This window comes from Lineus longissimus, chromosome 13, assembly GCF_910592395.1.
Source record: "Lineus longissimus chromosome 13, tnLinLong1.2, whole genome shotgun sequence".
NCBI classification, from domain to species: Eukaryota; Metazoa; Nemertea; class Pilidiophora; order Heteronemertea; family Lineidae; genus Lineus; species Lineus longissimus.
In genome coordinates this window covers 3,468,359-3,488,638 of record NC_088320.1, presented here as the reverse complement: position 1 = coordinate 3,488,638, position 20,280 = coordinate 3,468,359, and the positions used below count along the sequence as shown (strand labels likewise).

General features: G+C 40.2%; 1 protein-coding gene and 1 long non-coding RNA gene across 2 annotated transcripts in view; one reads left to right on the top strand and one right to left on the bottom strand.

The window, feature by feature from the left end:
* Positions 1-158: 158 nt before the first annotated feature.
* Positions 159-7,309, bottom strand: LOC135497870 (uncharacterized). The gene is made up of 2 exons (XR_010448966.1): positions 7,043-7,309; positions 159-1,342 (listed from the first exon to the last, which is right to left on the bottom strand). It is a non-coding gene; the product is annotated as an uncharacterized LOC135497870 (long non-coding RNA).
* A 9,366-nt stretch (positions 7,310-16,675) lies between these two features.
* LOC135497954 (neuropeptide S receptor-like) overlaps positions 16,676-20,280 on the top strand; it is an 86,910-nt gene continuing 83,305 nt past the window's right edge. Inside the window, exon 1 of the mRNA XM_064788007.1 lies at positions 16,676-16,959. The gene's annotated coding sequence lies outside the window, so the exon portion shown is untranslated. The remainder of the gene's footprint in view (positions 16,960-20,280) is intronic.

Sequence of the window (20,280 nt, the reverse complement as noted above, 5' to 3'; positions counted from 1 at the left end):
AGAAGACATGTACAATGTACGACGTTCTCGTATGGAGTGTGCTTGATTCGTGCCCCTCTCTTCAAATATTTGACTTGTTCACTCTCGCTCGTGCACTTTATGAAAACTTCCAGCAAAATATGAAATGAAGTAGATGTAAAATAGAATTTCTCAACGCATTTCTGATGATAAAAAGGTTCAAAGGAGTTCACATTTATTATGGCGGTATTGGTAAGCAAAAGACACAAAAAGTCGACTGAACTTTGGACGAATTTTCTCTGCAAAACTTTGATTGCGCAGGTAAGAAGAGATGAATAAATTCAAATGTTCATTCCCGTGGAAATGTGCAATGGAATTTATTGCCGAAGGCATACTAATTGTTAATAGTCGATCAACGATACTGAGAATGAGAAAACCTACGTCCTTGAAGCTATACAAATGTTCCATTTTGTCGAGGGTGTAAACAACATAATGAGAGAATTGATACACAGGTTTCATTACAATACGCTACAACTCGAAAACAATAGAGCTAGCAAACAAATATTTGGTCGGGAAATATCCACATCCATCGGCATTACGAGTTTTCAGCATGGACAATATGGTCTAATATTGACCAGTTAAATCAAAGTTTGGAATGAAAAAATTTTGAACACTGTGATATCTTAAAAGATGTATGCTGATATTTTTTTAAGATGAGAAGTTAAATTTGTGACGTTTTGTACCGGTAATTATTTTAGTGCGAACGCTGGATTCACTCGCTGTATGTTCCACCCTACTCGGGACTGGCGAAGGGCTAAAACTGACCGACATGCTATCCTAATTTAGTCAAGCATCCATTATCAGATGCGTTGAAATAGTTAAGTCCGAGTAAGAGCGAAAAAGTTCTTCGACGTCATCAGTTTCCATTTACTCAAGTAAACAGTGATCGTCCAAAAGAATATTGTGGACCCCGCGATTGGTTTGAACGAAATGTCAAATAGTCTATTGCTGTGTCACAGGTTTCCTAAAAACGACTAGAATTTTGTAACAAATTCGTTCTCGCCAGTGAAATCTTCTTGTGAGAACGCCATGACTTTCCGCGTAGCCGCCATGCAGTCCCGGTATTTACAAACAGTCCTTCATTGAAACTCCTCATCATCAAGGCTCTTACGGAAACCCGTCTTTAGATTTCTCCGATAAAACTCGGTTTAGAAACAGTGAACGGAAAAGCCGCCTAATTCACCACATAATTGGCGTTTCTGGGCTGGTTGGTCCATTGCTTCGGCAGACTGTTGTTCGAGAACACGTTTGGCGAGGAACCGTTTGAGAAGTTGGTAGGCCCTGTCGTCAGCATCCCGTTTCACTGGCACTGACTCTGTAATGCCTGTAAATAGAAATTAAAGATTTCTGTTAACACAGTTTTAGAGATTTCTCTATCCTTTCGTTGACTTTTAAACTAGAGATGAGAATGCGCGGCCGTTTCTGCAAGGAGAAATGAAAAATGTTAATAATTTGTTTTTATTTCACTTTTTTGTGATTAGTACAGGATTTTGAAAAGGAATACAGATTACTCTTAGTGGTAGATGTGCAGCCTTCGACAATCAAACACCGTTCCTGTGAGACATACCAGTAATTACAAGTCCTTGATAAAGCCCGAGGTTAAGCCGACTGTCGATATTGGACAATCAACATAAGCCTCTTATGTCCGGCTCGTATGTCTCATATCGCAATGATAGTGCTGGTAGTAACATGAAGAAAGAAACAAATTATCAGGGTACGATATATGGCTCAATCATAACTATAATTCTTGTGTTGTGATGGCACCAAAAAACCCACACGTGCCGGCAAAGCTTACGTCTGAATCACGATAATACCGTGTTAAATTGATAGGTTTTCTATCGATTAATAACTTAACCACCAAGGGAAACACGATAAAATGCACGGCCGCCTCTACCTTACGAACGCTGCTTGAACTACTTGGGGAAAACGGTAAAGAACTCACTTTTGTTATCAATGGACGTTTCCCTACTATTCGACAATCATCAAAACACTTGGGTGTACACGTAGGTGGTAATTAGGAAATAACGATACTACAGCTAGTCTTAAAAGTCATGAGCAAAGATGGCCCTCGCCCTATCTAACGATTACATCATAACTCCATACATGAGACATTGCCTCACGCAATGTCAACAGCCCCTGTGAGATTGCCAAAAAACTATCCACATTGTACAGATCACAGTTGAATTCAACATGAATTCGTTTTTGTTGTGTCATGGCGTCAGTCGCATCAGAAGGTTGCCTTATTAATACTTGAGAAAAAAGAGACGCCCCAATATACACCTGAAAATATATGCTTGCATTCTCGAAACATACTAATCTTCGGAATGAGGAGAGGTGGTTTGGTCAAATCCAGACTTGTTCCATGTGATGGAACTTCTGTAAAACGCTATGAAGAACAAGGAAGTGCTTGCTGCCCAGCCACGGATGAAACGCATTGGACAAGAGGCAATCGACCGAGTGAGTGATCAAGATTAGAGTCGCTCAAATGAAAATACCGAATGACAACAACCAATAAAGACAATAGCGACGGTCTATTGTAATCGCAATTTGCTTATGACGGTTGATTGCAGCCTTGAGTACACTCTCGACTACCAGCGGCTTGGTTAAGGCTCTAAGCCTTGCATCTGCACAGTGAATCTTTGAACTAAAGCACGGAGTTAATAATGTGGGAAATTGCCCGGTAATTGCCTCTTCTGCCTAAGACAGAAGAGGCTCTCGTCAGATTATGAGCATAGTCACGCCCAGGTATTGTGTTTGTTGATAAATTGGAAGGACTACAGGTGCACGTTAAGCTTGGATTACCGCAGTGACACATCATGTACTCGTGTTTAAGTAACACCGACACACTATCAAAATTGAAACTTACGGATGATATAGACCAATTACAGGGACCTGGGGACAATTCCACTTTTTAAAATCTCTGATGTAAATAGGCTCTTACAAAATATAAAAATACTTTATGAATGAAAATATTTAATATATATTGCTAACCCCTCATATATACCAATGGCAGCACAGCCTCCGTGTTGAAGCTTTCAACCTGTCCATGTCTCTGTATTCCCCTAGGCTCAATTATTAAAGTACACCGGAAAAAGCAGAGACAGTTTCGTCTCTCGCCATTATCAAGTGATGATTAATCCGTTATATAGCATGCTGTAGATTGATACTGAGATAGGTCGAACATTAAAAACTGCCATCAAAGAAGCCTCTTTGTTGATGGCTTTTGAATAGGCTAACGCGAGTGACAATGTTCTTCTTTTGTTTGAGGAAACCTAGTTTGCTAAGAAGGACTCTTATCATGAATCATGTTGTCTATATCACTTCCACCATATCATTTGAAAATAATGTTCTCATGGATGCATACTAAAAATCGAACCCATCACCTCTCGACTGGGAATCCGGCCCTATAACAACTACGTCACCGCACAAGTTGACCTTTATCATTTCAGTTCTTGGTTGACGCAACTTGAGAATATTCTGTAGATCGACTGTCAAATTGTGATATGACCCTCGACTCTGCTCTACCATCCATTTCAAGTCTAGTGTTACAATCAAAATGTGTTCTTTGGACATTAGAGAACCAATAAATGACATCTACTCCGATACTTTCCCCGCCATATTTCAAAGTCAATAGACAAGCCCCCTCAAAAGTAGGTCCTCAAAGTACAAAGCTTTGCCGGAATAATGACAGGACGTCGGGAAAAGATGACAAGTTACTCGTTTGTCGTGAATTGGTATAAGTTATAAAAATATTTCTATTCGAGATGAGACAAGTTTGGCCGTGCCCCCGTTGCTGGTTAAGTGCAGAATGGTCACTAGAGAGGCCCAGCGCTTTTACACTTGCTTTGAAATTGTTTTAAAATCGCGGAAACGAATTCCTGAAGCCACTCTGAACGTTTGTACAGTGTTTCTGTTTTTGGCAAGAAAAATTAAGGTGAAGCTAATTATGTGTCAACTAATTCAGTTGAAATTTTGAAGAAAAACACACAGAAAAACTTGGATCATACATTAAACTGCACGTTCGTCGTTTACATCGGGATAATTAAGAGAACGGTTGCAATTTACTTGGTATTTCGTGCTACTCAAATGCACGTGATGCTAATATAAATGCCTTCCTCTGGAATTACCCCTCTCCCCACCAACAGCAACAACAACAACAACCACTACTCGTTGGAGGCTTTTTCCGACTTCTTAACAGTTTCTCTAACTTTTTCCTGGTTTATCCGACAAAAGTCCGATATGGTCCGACTTTTCCCGGAAAGGTCGGACTTTTAAATACTAGGGCTTCCCAAAATAGGGCATTAAAGCTCAGAGGCCAATGTTGAATGGGGTTAATGAGGTGATCTAATTGAATGAACTATTTTAGTATTCACACTTAGGGTCACTCTCAGTGTTTGACTCACACCGCTTTCGGTTCCGATCAAGTTAATCGATTGGATAACTTACAATTGTTATGTGATATTGTCAATGTTAGTGATATCAAGTATAGATTAATCCATACTTGGTGATATTGGGTGAAATGTATGTTCATGAAACCAGATAAGCTACTTAAATGGAGGAATATCGCTTTAAGACTCTATCCCTTGGCATTTCTAATGGAAAAATTAGATACGGTACATATAACCATATTGGATCACGTTGCCTGACTGGGATTTTGTACCCGATTTACTTAAGGGACACATTAGTTACGGGGTCATAACACTGCCAGTATAAAATATAGATTGCACTTAGTCTTACAAGCAGTATCAAAATAACGTTTTAGATGTAACCGGGGACTCAATTTGCGTAATTTGTGTTTTCGAAAGTGTTAGACTCCGTTGATTCCATTATTGAATTAAGATTACTTGATGATGAAACCACCTCTTCCGTTGATTCCATTATTGAATTAAGATTACTTGATGATGAAACCACCTCTTCCGTTGATTCCATTATTGAATTAAGATTACTTGATGACAAAACCACCTCTTTCGCGCATTAATGGCTATTGGCGCTGGCGACTGATCGGCGATCGTGTTGAATTGTTATGACCGGTTCTATAATGTGGAATGAGGTTTTTTTCAGGTGAGTTATTCTTTCGTTATAAAGAAACATGATGAGAACGATTCGAGAACGGGCTCGGGAGGGGGCGAATTGCTATGTTTGAGAAGTGTTCAAGCAAGACTCCAGTTGGTCGTTTAAGTTTAGATTAAGGTTCGCCGACACCACGAAGGTTGTCTTTATTGATAGCCTTACGCTGCTGGTTCGACTTGCTTCGAAACCATAGGACAAAGACAGGTATCCAAGATGCCGGGCATATTGGTTAAAATCATTGTTTATAATACAGCATCAATATAAACAATAGTATTATAGGGGTGCTTCTTGGTTTGGTGTAGGTTGCGTTGAAAAGAAGAGAAAAAATGCATTGTTAGGTACAGTGAGAGTTGGCGGGATGTTTGTAACATATAACAATGCTACTACCGGGCAAATTCTCGGCCGATTGTATCGACAGATTTACTTTACTTGCGTTGAAAGGAACAAAAACTGTCTGCATTGTTACGTACCGTGTGAGTTGGCGCAATGTATCTGACATTATAATGTCACTACCGGGCAAGTTGATGGCCGATGTCTCTATGACAGTTATCCTCGGTGCAAAAGGAACTACCAGAATAGTACAAAAATACTGTTGAATGGTTATTTTTACTAATTAATTTTAACAGTGAAATGTACAAAGCGCTTTATATTCATTCCCCAGGCTGTAGTCCAGAAAAAGTTCTGTAGAAACCAAAGGAGCGCTCACTTACGTGCTACCCTTGGTCATCGTGATTTCCGGCGAGTTGAAAGCAAGCCTAGTGTGACACTAAATAATCTACAACCTTTCCGATCACAAGTCGGCCGCTCTTCCCACTGTGCCGCGGGCTGCCCATTGCCTGCGTCCATTGCTTTTCAAACCGTTAACATCTGGTGACAGCTTCAATCCTTTTGAAACTAGCAGCATCGGGCGACATCAGGACAATGAATTGATACTATACATACAACAGGTTATGGCTAATTTCCGAAAGACTCTAAGGAGCAGTAGCTTTTAACCAATCACGTTAACGCGTACTTTGGCAATACGACAACATTCGTATCAAATCATCGCCTTAGAATATATCAGAAAAAATATAAGAAGAGGAAAATGATCTTTCGATTTGATATTCGCAGGATTTATTTTCTCCATATTTATTTTCTCCAACCCAACTTTTTTGATATTATTACTCCAGTTATTTTTCATCATTTTTCTTGTCAAAACAATCAATTAAATGCAAAAAAAGACATTCGATTTTAATCAATCAGGAAGAGCCCGCCCAGTAGGAAGACTCCGGATTTTTCTCTCCCGGCTAATCTTCTTTTTCACACATGAAGTATTTCTCCGTCTCGAATTTTTATTGGTTTCGGCAAAGCCGAGAGCAGAAATTTGAAACCGAAGCAGTCAGGTGTTCTTGAATTGCCGGAGTCGAACCAAATGTTTACGACGAGGTGCCGCAGCAGACCATGCATCCCGAGCCGAAGTGCCGGGGTAGAATGAACGAGTATCCAAATGAGATTGGAAATTATCAACTACACGAAATGTTGAAGACCGATATGACCACAAACACGTACGGATAGATTACCAACTCGAAGAAAACTTCCCAGCTTAATGATAAGAGTTGATAAAAACATCCCCATTTAGTTTTCTAAGAAGCAAAGGTAAATTTAAAATGCTGTTTAATAAGAAAGTGTAATATTGACATTAAATTATATCTACAGTGTATATGGACCATTCAAATATGCCCGTACTTGTATTGAGGCATTTGCTCCATTCATCATTCGGTGTCAACGCATTCTCTATTTTACTAATAAAAGGAAACCGAAGATAAACGTTGAATTTCTATCCCAAATGATAACTAATAGAACTTAGTGAGCGACTGAAATAATACCGATCCTTATTCAAATGGCCAACCCAAGACAAACTTTGCAAGAATATGACAGAAAAGCAACATACATTGATAGAACTAAAATCACCTACCTATTATTAATAAAACTGTTAAAACCACAACGAATCCGAACTTCATGTTTAAAGTTTTAAAATCGACGTAAAGTTACTTAAGAACTATTCCTTTCGGAGATGGTGGTTTGCTGTGCGACTTGTAAGGGACGAATGGTGTTCACTGCGATGGCTCCTCCATTTTATACAGCCATTCCTACGCGTCATTGGGATGTAACCGCGAGCGACGCCATACATGTACGTCCTGTACCTTGATGACACGAGAGAGCATTGCTCGGCGAGATGGAAAGGGTCTCGTCATCTCGCTACACCAATGGAACTCATCTAAATGGTCCACGACAGTACTGACTTGCGTGGTTTTGGGGTGGGTCAGTAAGCTTGGTGTAAGCAGATAATCCTTGCTTAGGACGGCTTTTAGTGAAAGTATTCCTAACTTCCGACATTATTTTTTTCATGTATAATCCAGGTCACCAATATTCTTACTTGTTTAGTAGAACCATGTTGTACTTAGCTAGTCTCTCCGTGTTAAAAGACGAAAAGTTGCTGTGATATTTTCCTGTCTTGAAGGATGACGTTGAGAAAATATGCGCATCATTTATATGAAATCCTCTTTTAGAAGTTTCATCGATGATTAACCTAAACGTGTCACTACAGATTTCTGCTTGGTCAGCCATACATTTATGTCACATATGATCTCATGAAGCAATTGCGGATATACGAATTTCCTACCGCTTCAGTGACAACACCGTGCATTGGCATCAGTTGTCTGGGACACCCAATACATTTATCAGTCACTACAGCAAAAGTCCAATGGTTTTTGTCCTGGCATCGACGGTGAAGCCTGTATGCCAATTAAAAAAAATATGCGACAATTAATTCAATAAATTCTCCAAACTGCGCATCAACATGTTTATCGAATATGTTTTCTGTTATTCAGGAATCTCTGATCCAGTCTTTGATAAAACCTGACATCGTATCAAACTTCCTTTTGTCTTTTTATTGACAAATTGCATTCCTAAGCCGAGCGGAGTGGAGCCGACTTTGAGCTACTGTATTGCCTTTCGTAATCCAATTTCTGGTTAATATTGGCTTTTATCTTCAACCAGGAAAGAGACACAATTTGAGGCTTCTCTATTTGATGCTGCAAAATAAATATTGGGGTCATGACCTCATATGTCAATATCAAGGTCACAGGGTGTGAACAGGGTATGATGCAGGCGTGCGAGTGAAACTAACTCTGGATTCCTTGATCTGCTGCATGAACACAGAGAACACCATCGTGCACACACGTTTTGGCTTGAGGTTCATCGCGACGTACGATTTGCGTGCAACTCACTTGCGACTGCACTCGGAAGTTATCCGGCAGTTTCGAGGGTCGAGAAGACTTGGAAGAAGATCTAAGTCAACGTGAGGGCTACGGTCTGAGAACCCTTTCAACCGTACTCAATGACTCTCCGTATGTTAGAGTATCGTTAACGCACACCCGCCCGTAGGGTAAAGGGGCACTCAATAACTATCACGACAACTGTAAAATGATCTCTTGGCCTCCCTTCTCCTTTCAAGGTAAATAGATCTCGAATTACTTATAAGTCATGCCAAGAGTAGGAAGTTGCCTATTCAATTTGCGTCTCCGACGATGTATGGCTTGATTAATGCAGCGTCAAATGTAAAATATGTACCCCCTACCCTCTTTGGTTAGGGGTCAAAACTAATTCAATGCCAACTACAAAGTAGAGTTCTGAGCGATAAGTATTTATTGCCAGTCGCCTTATAAATATGTAGTGTTGAATACCTATCCACATTTAATCATTTTCTAATGTCCGATATGCCTCGAAACAATGATATAAGACCATCAAATTTATTTGAAAAACTCTGCTCAAACCAAGGATTGCCCTCGGGAAATGTGGTGATTTTCCGGGTTGACGGTCTCCAAGCAATTGGAGTATATTTCGATGATGAGTTTAAAGGTGAATGGCTGTATAAACTAATAGCCTTAGATTTAAGTGTTTCAATGAAATCCGATAATTGCTAACATTTTCTCCAGGGCACAGTGGTTCAAATTATACTTCTTTTTTCTTGAATCGGAAATTGTTCATTTCAGGTAGGTATAGGTTTCGGTTTTGGTCTACTCGTAGGTCGTATTGACAGACGTAACATGATTCATGTCTTTCTATTGAAATCCAATGTTATTGGATACCGAGAGCAATTTCTGTGACGACGACCCATCGGGAAATGCGGCAAACTGATCTGGAAGATCCAATGAATACAATACGGAACCTATTGAAAATCTGACTATCTCTGCATCTCTTTTCCAAGTCATTTGATCAGGTGAATTGAGAGGTATTTTTGTTTGTTGATCATATTCATAATCTATTTTACCAAATCTCACGAGGACGCCAATTCGACTCGTGACATGCTATTGACTTTAGTTGACATTGAGTTTGTTCTTCAGTCCTTGCTTGCCGCTGATGTACGTACATGGGTCTTGGTCGTTTCAGGAGCCCAGAGCAAGAAACACAACAGATCGTTTGCTTGAATTGTAGGCAGGCTCGACAAACTTTAAATCGTCAAGTACATTGTAGCCTATACTTAATGTACATGTATACATTAATGTAGGTGCATGAAATTTGTGATATAGGAATGCCAAGACAAGAGAATTGGTGAAAAGTAAGGTTTGGGCAAATATGCCACAAAAAGAAAACTGGGGTCCATCTTTAGAGGAGAGAGCGGACCCCAGGAGCAAAATGACAGTAGCCCTTGACGGGTCGAGATGGAGGAATCATATGGCCTACTTTCATCGTGATCGATCATATTTCTATTGTACACGAAAAACAACTCTTAAACTTCGCGTTTCTACTAGCGTCTGAGATATGCTGACTTGACACTTAGGGTCGAGAATGCCCTTGGCTCATGTTACTTGTAGTGAAATGAAAGTAAATGTTTTGATTGGATCATTCTTCCAATATATGTCTTTGACTCTATGACTGGGCTGGAAGTAAGAACGAGTTGATGCGATCACCAATGAATTATCAAAAAGGAGCTTACATGTACATAGAACTACATTTACAATAGATACACGTAGATGTGCATGATCAGCGGGGTTAGACATTTACATGTTTGGCACATGTAGCACTTTACGGTCGTTTCGGTGAATTTTCTTTGTTCTCAAAAAGCACGCCAAACTTGCTATTGAAGGCGGAAAGTTTGTTTGAGAATTCCTGCACACCTACGATATCAAAGTGTCATTTATTTAACGAAGAGGAAAACCTGCGACAGCAATGAATTTTCAAAGGCCGACAGACTTTCAGAGTGAAAGGGAAGTGCGCGCAACATATCCTAACATTCCTTTAAGGGTTCCACGTGCTTTGATGTGATCTACACGTCGGAAAAAGGCCACCTGATAGTTTACGAAAGGCGAACTTATGACTAACGGAGGTCGCGCTGTTTTTCCCAATGATGTTCGCTTCCTGTTGGCTCAGGACTGCGCTTTGATGCTCAATTTAAATGGCATAAGTGAAATCCCTAAGGATCATCTGGCACGGCCGACCAACGGCGCTTGTCAGTCGGTGTGTAGTGTCTGCCAAGAACGTGTAGTGGCCATGTACTTTAAAACTTCGGGCAAAAAACCGTTGTTCTCAATTGCTTTCGTCACGCAATCCTTTTGATATAGTTGGTATTATAATTCGGCGTTTAATTGCCCGCGAAATATGTTAACATAAGAGCAACCCTCTGAACGGGCCCATATGATGTGAATGTAAATTTGTCACTATACTAATCAACTCTGGTTGTAAGCGCGTGCATGTACATTACACAGTGATTATGAGCAGGAAACCCTTTGAGGAATAAGTATTTAAGTTATTCGTTTAAAAGTCATTATAACTTCAAAGAAATCTAACGTCACGTTGCTTCACGTTTTTTTTTGTGTCGTGCAAAATTTCATCCTTATTTTCCAGCATAAAGAGAATTTTCGAAGAGTTTGAAAAACGAAATCGAAATTCATGAAATTTGACACACCGAGAGAATATTCGATGTTAGATTCGAAGCACGCACGTATCATACTGAATTGCTAATAGCTTGGCGTGGATCAAAATCATGGTTTTTGACATGTGTAGTTATTTGATTTGGTTTTAGAAATTCTATTCGCGCTGGTTCGATATTCATTTACGGTAATCATATCTGTACTGTGGATGTATACGTGATGTACTTTAATTCAATCTGGTACTTGCATCCTTGAACTTTAACTTGCCTCAGCTTGTTCGTATGAGTGGTAAAGTCACAGAAAGTCTCAGAGCAAGGGTTACTCTGACGAAGGATAGTAGATCGAATAAGGTCCCGATCATGTCATGGAAATATCAAAAGCTTAGTTGAATGCAACCAGACTTACTTGATATAATCCCAATATCTTTCTAGTGAAAATCATGGACCTGCATGCACTGGAGGAGCTGATTACATCGAGCACAGCACAAAACTCTTGAATGGACCTACCACTAACTGATATCAGGCTATCGTGTGTCACTGATGTCCAGCTATCTACATACTGTACCCGCACGATTTTTGCTGGAGTTCCAAGGCCCTGGACATCCCAGTGCTATCAAATTGAGGTACGAGTAGTATTAAAAGGAGTTCACACTTTTTCCGTAAGTATTCCCGACGGGCACTACCACTCGACCGGTGATACCTCCTCAACCAGACACCCGATCGCGACGCTGGGCAACTACAAACGCACTTACCATATAACACCTACATTTCATCTCCCACTCAAAGCGTTGTCGAGCCAAACACGACGAAAGAAGTCGGAATAACGGAATATCATTATCTATTGGTGTTTATCTTCCTCGAGCCGATCATCACTGTGAGTACCCCTGACAGGTACTGTGGTCATAGCTAAGTACTTCTGGTGAGAAGGGACTTGGCTTTACAAGTCATCTTAATGCACAAGTTGTGTAGACCGCAGACATCTCATTCAGTGGAGGAATTTGATACCGAGTCCTTTGAGACAGACGTACAATTGCGGGTGTCTTGTCGGCCTTCCAGCCAACACAGTACGGTCGCTACCATTAAATTGTGAGCAGTTATTTTTTTATGATTGAGTGTCGTCTGAGATGTGACTTCCTTGATGCAGGAGTCCAGAGGTCAATAGTGTGACTAAAAGACGAAGTGTTTGGAGACTTAAAATTGCCACTGGCTATACTCGGTATGTATTTCAAACTTTGACGGCCTTTATCACCTTCGCACGCTAAACGCCAAACTGTTAAAAGACGAAGCTGAGTGGGCGTGTAAATCAAATTCAGATTCTAGTCTGAAAAATAGGAAAGATCAAATTGCCGATCGCTATAAATGGTCTGGTAATTGAATCAAGTATCCAAGCAACGGGGAAGCCATACCAGAAACGGTTTCCTATAAAATCTGTAACGGCCCGGACGCGGATGGCATCGCGTTTTATCGGGAATCGACGACGGCGTCCTGGTATCCTGCACTGTTTCGTCGATCCTCGATGAGCAGGCGGTAGATCGATCGAGCTGTTTCATTGAACTTCGCCCAAATCGTCTACGCCATTTCTGTCCATCGTAGCTTTACACACGGGTAATATGAAATACGTAATATCTCGGTTAATCTTAACGATTTGAACGCGGTTTTATACAAAGCAGTTGATGGAGCAAATCGGCGGAAATAAGTTCGAGCTTGCGAAGATGTGTGCTGTTTTGGTGCAAAAATATTTTATGTAAATACATAGAATTACATGATATGATTTGAAAAGCCCTCAAAAACTAACCGTACATCAGATACGCATTAACGTCATGATGTACCGCGCCCTCGATATTAGAAGCTCGTCTCAAAACTATCAACAGCCGGTTTCTTGAGCTGCACCTGTTCGATCAAGTGACACTGGCAAACAAAATAAGTATCGTGGACTTTGATCCCCCATTAAAGGCCGACAACGAAGGTTGCTTTAAGTTGGCCAGCACTTGGCTATTGATCAAGTCTTTATGGATACTTGATCATACTTTTGACAGGTTAAGAAGGGAGACAGACCGCTTTCTAAAAGAGATATACCATGTCAAGGTTCTTTATGCTATAGTTTACTTCGGCAAAAACCTAAGAAGAGTGATGGGAGGTTTACTTCAGTTTTGACTCCATGATTCTCTGCGTGCAGATTCTAAGTTCCCGGTCATAGCCGAGACTGGCAGATCTTTCTTGATTAAGCAATCTAAGTTTGATTGCTATCACACAGTGGTACTTTTTATTAATTATTATTAAAAACATTTTTATAGCGCTTGACGTTGTTAAAACTTCTAAGCGCTTTACAATTTATAATAAAACAATAAAACATTAATACATGATAGAATAAAAGTCATTACTAAAGAAAACGTGCAAGTGGGATTTAAAAAAAAAAAAAAAAAAAATTCAAAGTTTATTTAGTTGATATGATATGAGAATATCCGTCGTCAATGTGCTTTTCCAGACGGGATCATCCCTATGTCTCTCGGGTTCTAAGTGTCCCCGAAGCAAATGGAGTTATATGTGTCCTGAGTTCTATGTGTCCATTTGTAAGGGGAAGGTTAAGTAAGTTTTCCCCGCAGATGATGGTGATCTGTCCAAAATATCTTTCGACTCTCGGGCATCAACCTTCCCATGGGGCGAGTTTGGACTTGACATTTCGAACGTCAATTAGTAATTCGGTTGGCAGCGTCAGACGTATCATATATCTCATCAGATATCACCCAAAATGTAATAATTATAACAATTATTTCTTGATGTGCCATTGATTGGTACTCGGGTAGCCAGTTGTTGTCTGCTGTATATAGCATTTCTTTTTAAATATAACCACAAATGAGAAAGATGCTCTATTGTCTTTATCAACTCGTGATATAACTCGAAGTGATATTCTAACAATCACGAATGCAATAGATACGGTAATTGGCATGAGCATCAGATGTACAATAGATCTTCACCAATCATGCGAAATGCTAGCGTGTACATCATTAACCCTAATTAATACTCTAGTGACTTGTTTTTACTGGTAATCACTAACTTGGGTTCGAATTATTCATGCTTATTTGTAGACAATTGGTTACGAGAAGGGAATACATATTCAGTCCCGGTGATGCAAGAAAGATGTGGCGTCGGTCTCGAGTAAAGGTGTTTAATCTAGTTTTCGAGAATGACGAACACACTTAAAATGATACTTAATGCTTGGCGAATTTCATCAAAATGTCAGATTATTTTGCATGGCCTGCTGGTAAAAAGACATCAACATGGCCATCAAACAGTCATTATACAGTACCAACCCAATAAATCATGTCGCTTCAGTCTTTTTTTTTCATTCAGGAACATCGATTTCGAAAAGAGGAGTTTTTAAAAGACGTTATATAACAGTAGATAACACACTTTCATAACATGCAAATCTTTAAATTTCAGATAAGTGAAAAAAATTAAATTCGTGTTTCTTCGCGGCTCCGTCAGAGTGTAGATCACATGTCGATGAATAGAACGAGTTCATGTCTGTGACACTTTCCCAACGGCCTTCAGCGCGGTGAGGTAGCTCCAGAATGTTCGAAGTAACGACAAGACAAGGCCAGCTAATCGGCTAAAATGTGTCGAACACCACGTAGAAACCAGCAAAGGGAAATTCGGCGATCTCAGTTGACGACTTTAGGAAACGACTGTCGTGAGGTGACGCGTGTGAGGGCCATTGGTTAGCAAGAGAACATCTATCTCATTGGTAGGAAATGATGATTGGCTGGCGTTGTCTAGAAATTTGTGGGAATGCGTTTTTAATGTTCAGTGTAGCTCAGGAGTCACGAATTATCGGTTAATTCGGAGGCATACAACAGGCATTTTTCGTTTGGCGTTTTGGCAGACCGAAACGCACCTGGGGGTACATCGGACAATGAGAACATAGAACCAAGGGAACACAGAACCTTCTTGATATCGGAGGAACAAAGAAGCCGGGGAATATGGGAACCCGATGAACATTATATATACGTACCCCTCGAAGGCGTGGGAATCCTGCTACAAAAACATGGGAGAATTTTACTTGTAACAGATTCCCGCGTAATCGACGCATGAAGAACTGTGTTGTCAATTACTTCCGTTTCAATATTTGCAAGACAAGCTATGCTACAATAAATAAGCCAATAATTATCGCAAACAACCTCATTGCCTTTGGTAAGATTTATGATTGGAGAGAGTGCACTCTCGGCGATAAGGGGTTTCTTCGATACAACGATGGTGCGTGGGGGTGTGGCTGAGGGTGGGTGGGGGGGGGGGGGGGGGTCATCACATCAGACAGTGGTAAGCTCGTTAGGATGTCCATTGGTGACGTGATTTGGGGACGTCGCCATATTGAAAAATCAATCCGCGTCGCCATCACATTACTACGATGACGCGCAGGTGGCAGAGTGAATTGGTCAAACAGTTCGTTCACCCCAAAATAATTCCATCGTATATATAGCTAGCTTTCAAACTGCAAATTTGAGAATGAGAACATAATCACCAGAAGGCTTACATTCCCTCTTGGGAATTTCATCCGTCTGATCATGATTGACAATCATGTGCTGGTTTTATACGCGATAGGTTGATACCTTCGTCACAGTATTATAGTGTTGCCATCTCCATCTACTAGATAAGAGCAGAAAGAGCGAAGCTTGGGCAGTAAAACACAGAAACCTTCACTGAGGCCACCTGATGATAGTAGAATGAAGCACGAGATTTGACTTTTTATCTAATTTCTTTGCACCAGAGAAACAAGGCTGGAGAGTGAACCACCTACCTTCCATGTCCGTTTTCAACTAGTTTCAACGTTTACACTCTTAAAATGGACATTTTCTGAGCCTCTTGAGAGTATTCGGTTGCCACAGTGCAGCCTTTCAATGTAATTTTAGAAAATTAAAAAACGTTGAAAAGTTTTCCGATACCATGAAATGAGTTTGGACGCCTGCCGGATGAAGAGCGCGGAGGCAACACACCACATTTCACCATATTTCAGTTCTTAGCATCAACACCAGACGACGTCCACAACTCCTGCAAATCAACTGAGAAAGCCATGAACGATCTATGTAAAATTCGTGAAACGGTTTTACTTTTAAGTGAAATAATGAAGCACTATCTGTGACATATCACTAGATTAAGAACTCACCAGAATAGCTATTTTTATGGGTAAAATCGGGGATTTAAAATGGTCAGGAGCTACAAACGAAGAAGGTAATGGCTGTCAGCTTGAAATTAGGATGTAACTTTTATACAGCATTTTAAAGGCCTGGAAGATTTTGAATACTGGCAACAGTAGGACAAAAACAGTGGAAACACTAAGCGAAAAACATCTAACATGTCTGACTGTTCCGCAATTCAAGACTTCAATATCTATAGTCGGCCATGTGTTCGTTGGATAGTAAATTGTAGTTCAGAGCCTCAGAGCAAGGTGGTGCACGCCCCGGATGGCTGCTGCTTGAGAAGTCACATAGTTCGCTAATGATGTTCCGGCAAAAGTTACTGACTTAAAGATGCTCCCAGTTTAAAACTAAAGGAACTGGTAAGGGTTATAGAAAATGTAGCAAACGTGATGTTAAAAAATAGGATTACATAGTTTCATCGGTGTATCAGTACAAAGTTAGGAATACTTGAGAATACGGAATATTTCCCCTTTTTAGCTAGAAGCGGTCCAATGACACATTCTTTCCTGATGACTTCTGCTGTAACAACAAGTATAGGTGGCGCTCATGTAACAATTTGGTGAAGTGAATTTTGTGTTGCATCTGCTTTACTGGAATAACGCAACGTTCGTGGCGCTATCAAATTCACAAAGGATAATTTGAGTTATTAGGTGATAAAGTTCATCGGATGTAAAAGTTCAAAGTTACGAAGAGAGTAGGATATTATCTTTATCGTGAAGACATTAAAAAAAGCTGAGACAAGAAGTAAGGATAACTTTATAAAAGGTAGGAGATCCTTGATTGTCGAAATGGGAACTTTTATGCCCTAACCACCGCTTTTTGTTTCAGATTAGTCGACTAAGTTCAGAGACGCTGTGACTGTCGTAATATAGTTCAGAGAATAAAGTGCATATTTGTCGAATCATCCTTTATTCCTCGGACATTCTATCCTACATGTAGGATATTTCAGACTTCTACACCGGATACAGCTTACAGATATCATCAATTGAGAAAACAGAACAGACTTTAGGAATGTGAAACGGAAATCTTAAGCCCGCGGACTGAGTATGAAATATGATAACCGAATGCCCTGATATCGTTAAGCGTCTTCATCATCTATATGAATCTGATGACTTCTTGATTATGTTCAGTCACGCTTTTAGTCATTAGAAAATTATTAATCGATGTATTATTCAGTGAATTATGGGCATTGCGTCAGTGTGGTCACGGTGAAAAATAAAAAGTGTACATAAATTTCGTGCTACGGCGAATTGTAAAATCAACGAACGCGGAATAGACGTGCGCTAGTAGTTTTGACTAACGCAGCGCTTCTACATGTAGGTGTGTTACAACAACGTCGGAACTACAAGAGGCATCAAAATATTATCGTCCGAAATCTGATGCTAACCTAATCCACTGCAACATTTCTGTTGTGCCTATCAATATTTACTTTGAAAAAACACTAGGTCGCGAGCCAGTGTCAGCAAACCTTAAATTTGTACGGTGATCTAGAAAAATAATGTAACTGTGCATGATGTCAGTAAGATGTAATTCTAAGTACGTTATTTTTGATATCGTCTTAACTGCGGTTCATAAAAATTGTTCTAACGTTGTAAGTATTACCAAATATAGATAAGATTCTTTAATACCATACTTGGTATTACCTCATTTGTAGACGTACATGTCATGCATGTAACGTAAAATAATCAAAGGGTAATCCTAAACAGCCACAGCCAGACCAGCGTCTATCAGCGTCCACTAGCGTACAATGAGCTGCTCCAAGTGCACACCCTTGGACGTGGCCTTGCATGAAGCAGCGGCGAGACGGGGCTCGAACCCACGACCACCTGATTAAGTACGCCACCGCGAGTCGTTGCTGTAGATAACTTTTACTTATCCCGAAGACGAGTACACTATAAGAAAACCCCAATATGATTCATGATTGCCTTCATATATTACATATTCTTCCAATATGTCATAAGAGGTATTTTTGTCGCGATAAACTCTCTTTTTAGTTTTCCTCTACGAAATAAATTGCTAACACCACAAGATCCGTAATTCTATCAAATTACCATGTTTTACCTACTGGGCATCCAACATTTGTATAATCACATTACATACACCTACCTAAACATCGCATCACTCAGTAATATTAAAGACTCATATTCCCGAGAAAAAAATTGCGAATCACCATTGACGCAAACTCAATAAATATTCCCATTTTCTCTCTAGACACTCACCACATGTAAATCATCAACAATAGTGTCTCGATTTTCAATTAAATTGCAGATTTTCCCAGGTGGTATCCACAGAAAGGAGAAATGAAGCACACAAAAACCAAACTGTATATATTTTTTTACAAGGAAGTAAAGTAACAAGGTGTCACCAGTCAGCTTTTGTATTATGAGACACTCTTTACTTCCAAACCCCTATCTCTTATGACAGACGCCTGGCGAGAAGGCAGTTTGTGCCCTATATTTAACTAGCTGTCAGCAAACCAACCGGCTGCATCGGAAAAAGTTTACCTGCGGGCCTCGAATCTTCGACCTTTCGTTCCACGAGGCCATCGAGAACGGTAATAGTATATGCGGTACCGTGAGAAGCCTGATATGCACTCTGATATGGCCTCGCGAATAAACTCGATTTGCGAAAGATAGAAATCTCAAAAATACCTTTTGAACTTACAACTTTCGTATTCGTGACGCGTAAAAATAAAGATGCGCTGTTTTTGGCGGTTTACAGCACATTGAGTTAATTAACAGTAGATCTTATATTCTGTTTGTAGCCGGCAGAATATCCGATTAGCAGATCGACGGTTCTTCCTTTCCCATAATCCTTTTGCCCATGATAAGAGAGGTCTATATTAATATCTCCAATGTCAATGTAAGTTAATTACAATGAACCCTTTATCCAACTTATTACCACTTCTTTTAATAATCTTGCGGTAGCTATGTTTCTTTTCACAATAAATAAATGCAACTGGGACTCATCATACATGTAGTTTACGATCTACTATATACAACCCCGCAAAGGAAATTTTAAAACAAATTAAATTTTCGCGATGTTTTTGAGAATTGCGTATCTTTTTTCACAAATCTAGGTCATTTGCTATGTTTTTGAGAATTGCGGATCTTTTTTCACAAATCTAGGTCATTTGCGACTTAGCAAAGAAATTCATCAGCGCTCGCGAAAATTTACTTGGGGTTAACAGTACATGACTGTACTCTTGTATATATTCGCAGTTTTAGCGAGTCCGGGCATTTGAAGAAAAATTCAAGCCACTCCCGTATGACGTATACGTATCGATTAACGTATGAACGCTTCACATCAAGTATTACGTTCGCGGCATATAGTAGTCTCTGTCGTTGTTTTCTCTATATCTGCCGCCCGCCGCAAGTTATGAATGAAAGTAGACGAATAAAAGAAATGCAGAAACAACAAGATGCATTGACTGGGATTCGAACCACAGATATTATGTGCAGCCTTTTTCGTATTAGGTGTCGACAGTGGCTTTCGTGGTGTCGATTTGCAAGCAATAATGGACCCAAAAGCAGCCTCTGTCACTATTTGACTTTATCACATTTACAATCGTTCTGTTGAAATATCCGCCAGATAAATGATTATTGCCGTTCCCAATGGAACCAGACCGTCAGCATTCAGCCTAATGATGGGTGTCCAACGCAACCCCCATCATCACAGTCCAGAGAGAGATAGGCTGTCACTTTATTCCAGCCGCCGTGGCCTGTATAGCTGCTGTGATAGATGCTCGAATTGCGTTTTAACTTTTAATGGCCCATTGCAGATGATTTTCAATTATGAGATATCGATTACTCGATGTGGCACCCGGAGGCGATCGGAAACCCCTCGAGTGGTTGAGTGTTGAGGTTGTGTGCGCTGACAGAGAGCTAAACTCAGAAACAGGGTGGAGGCCAACAAAGTCTGCGTGACCGCGAAAGTGATCATTCCTGACCTTCTGCTTGCGACTTTGTCCTCAAGAGACAGATTTGGAGTAATGCAGCTTATAATCAAAACATCCTAGAATCCATAGCCCTGCTAAGGGTGGAATATGCTAAGTTTCCACTGGAACTATATGTATCATTAGCTCGC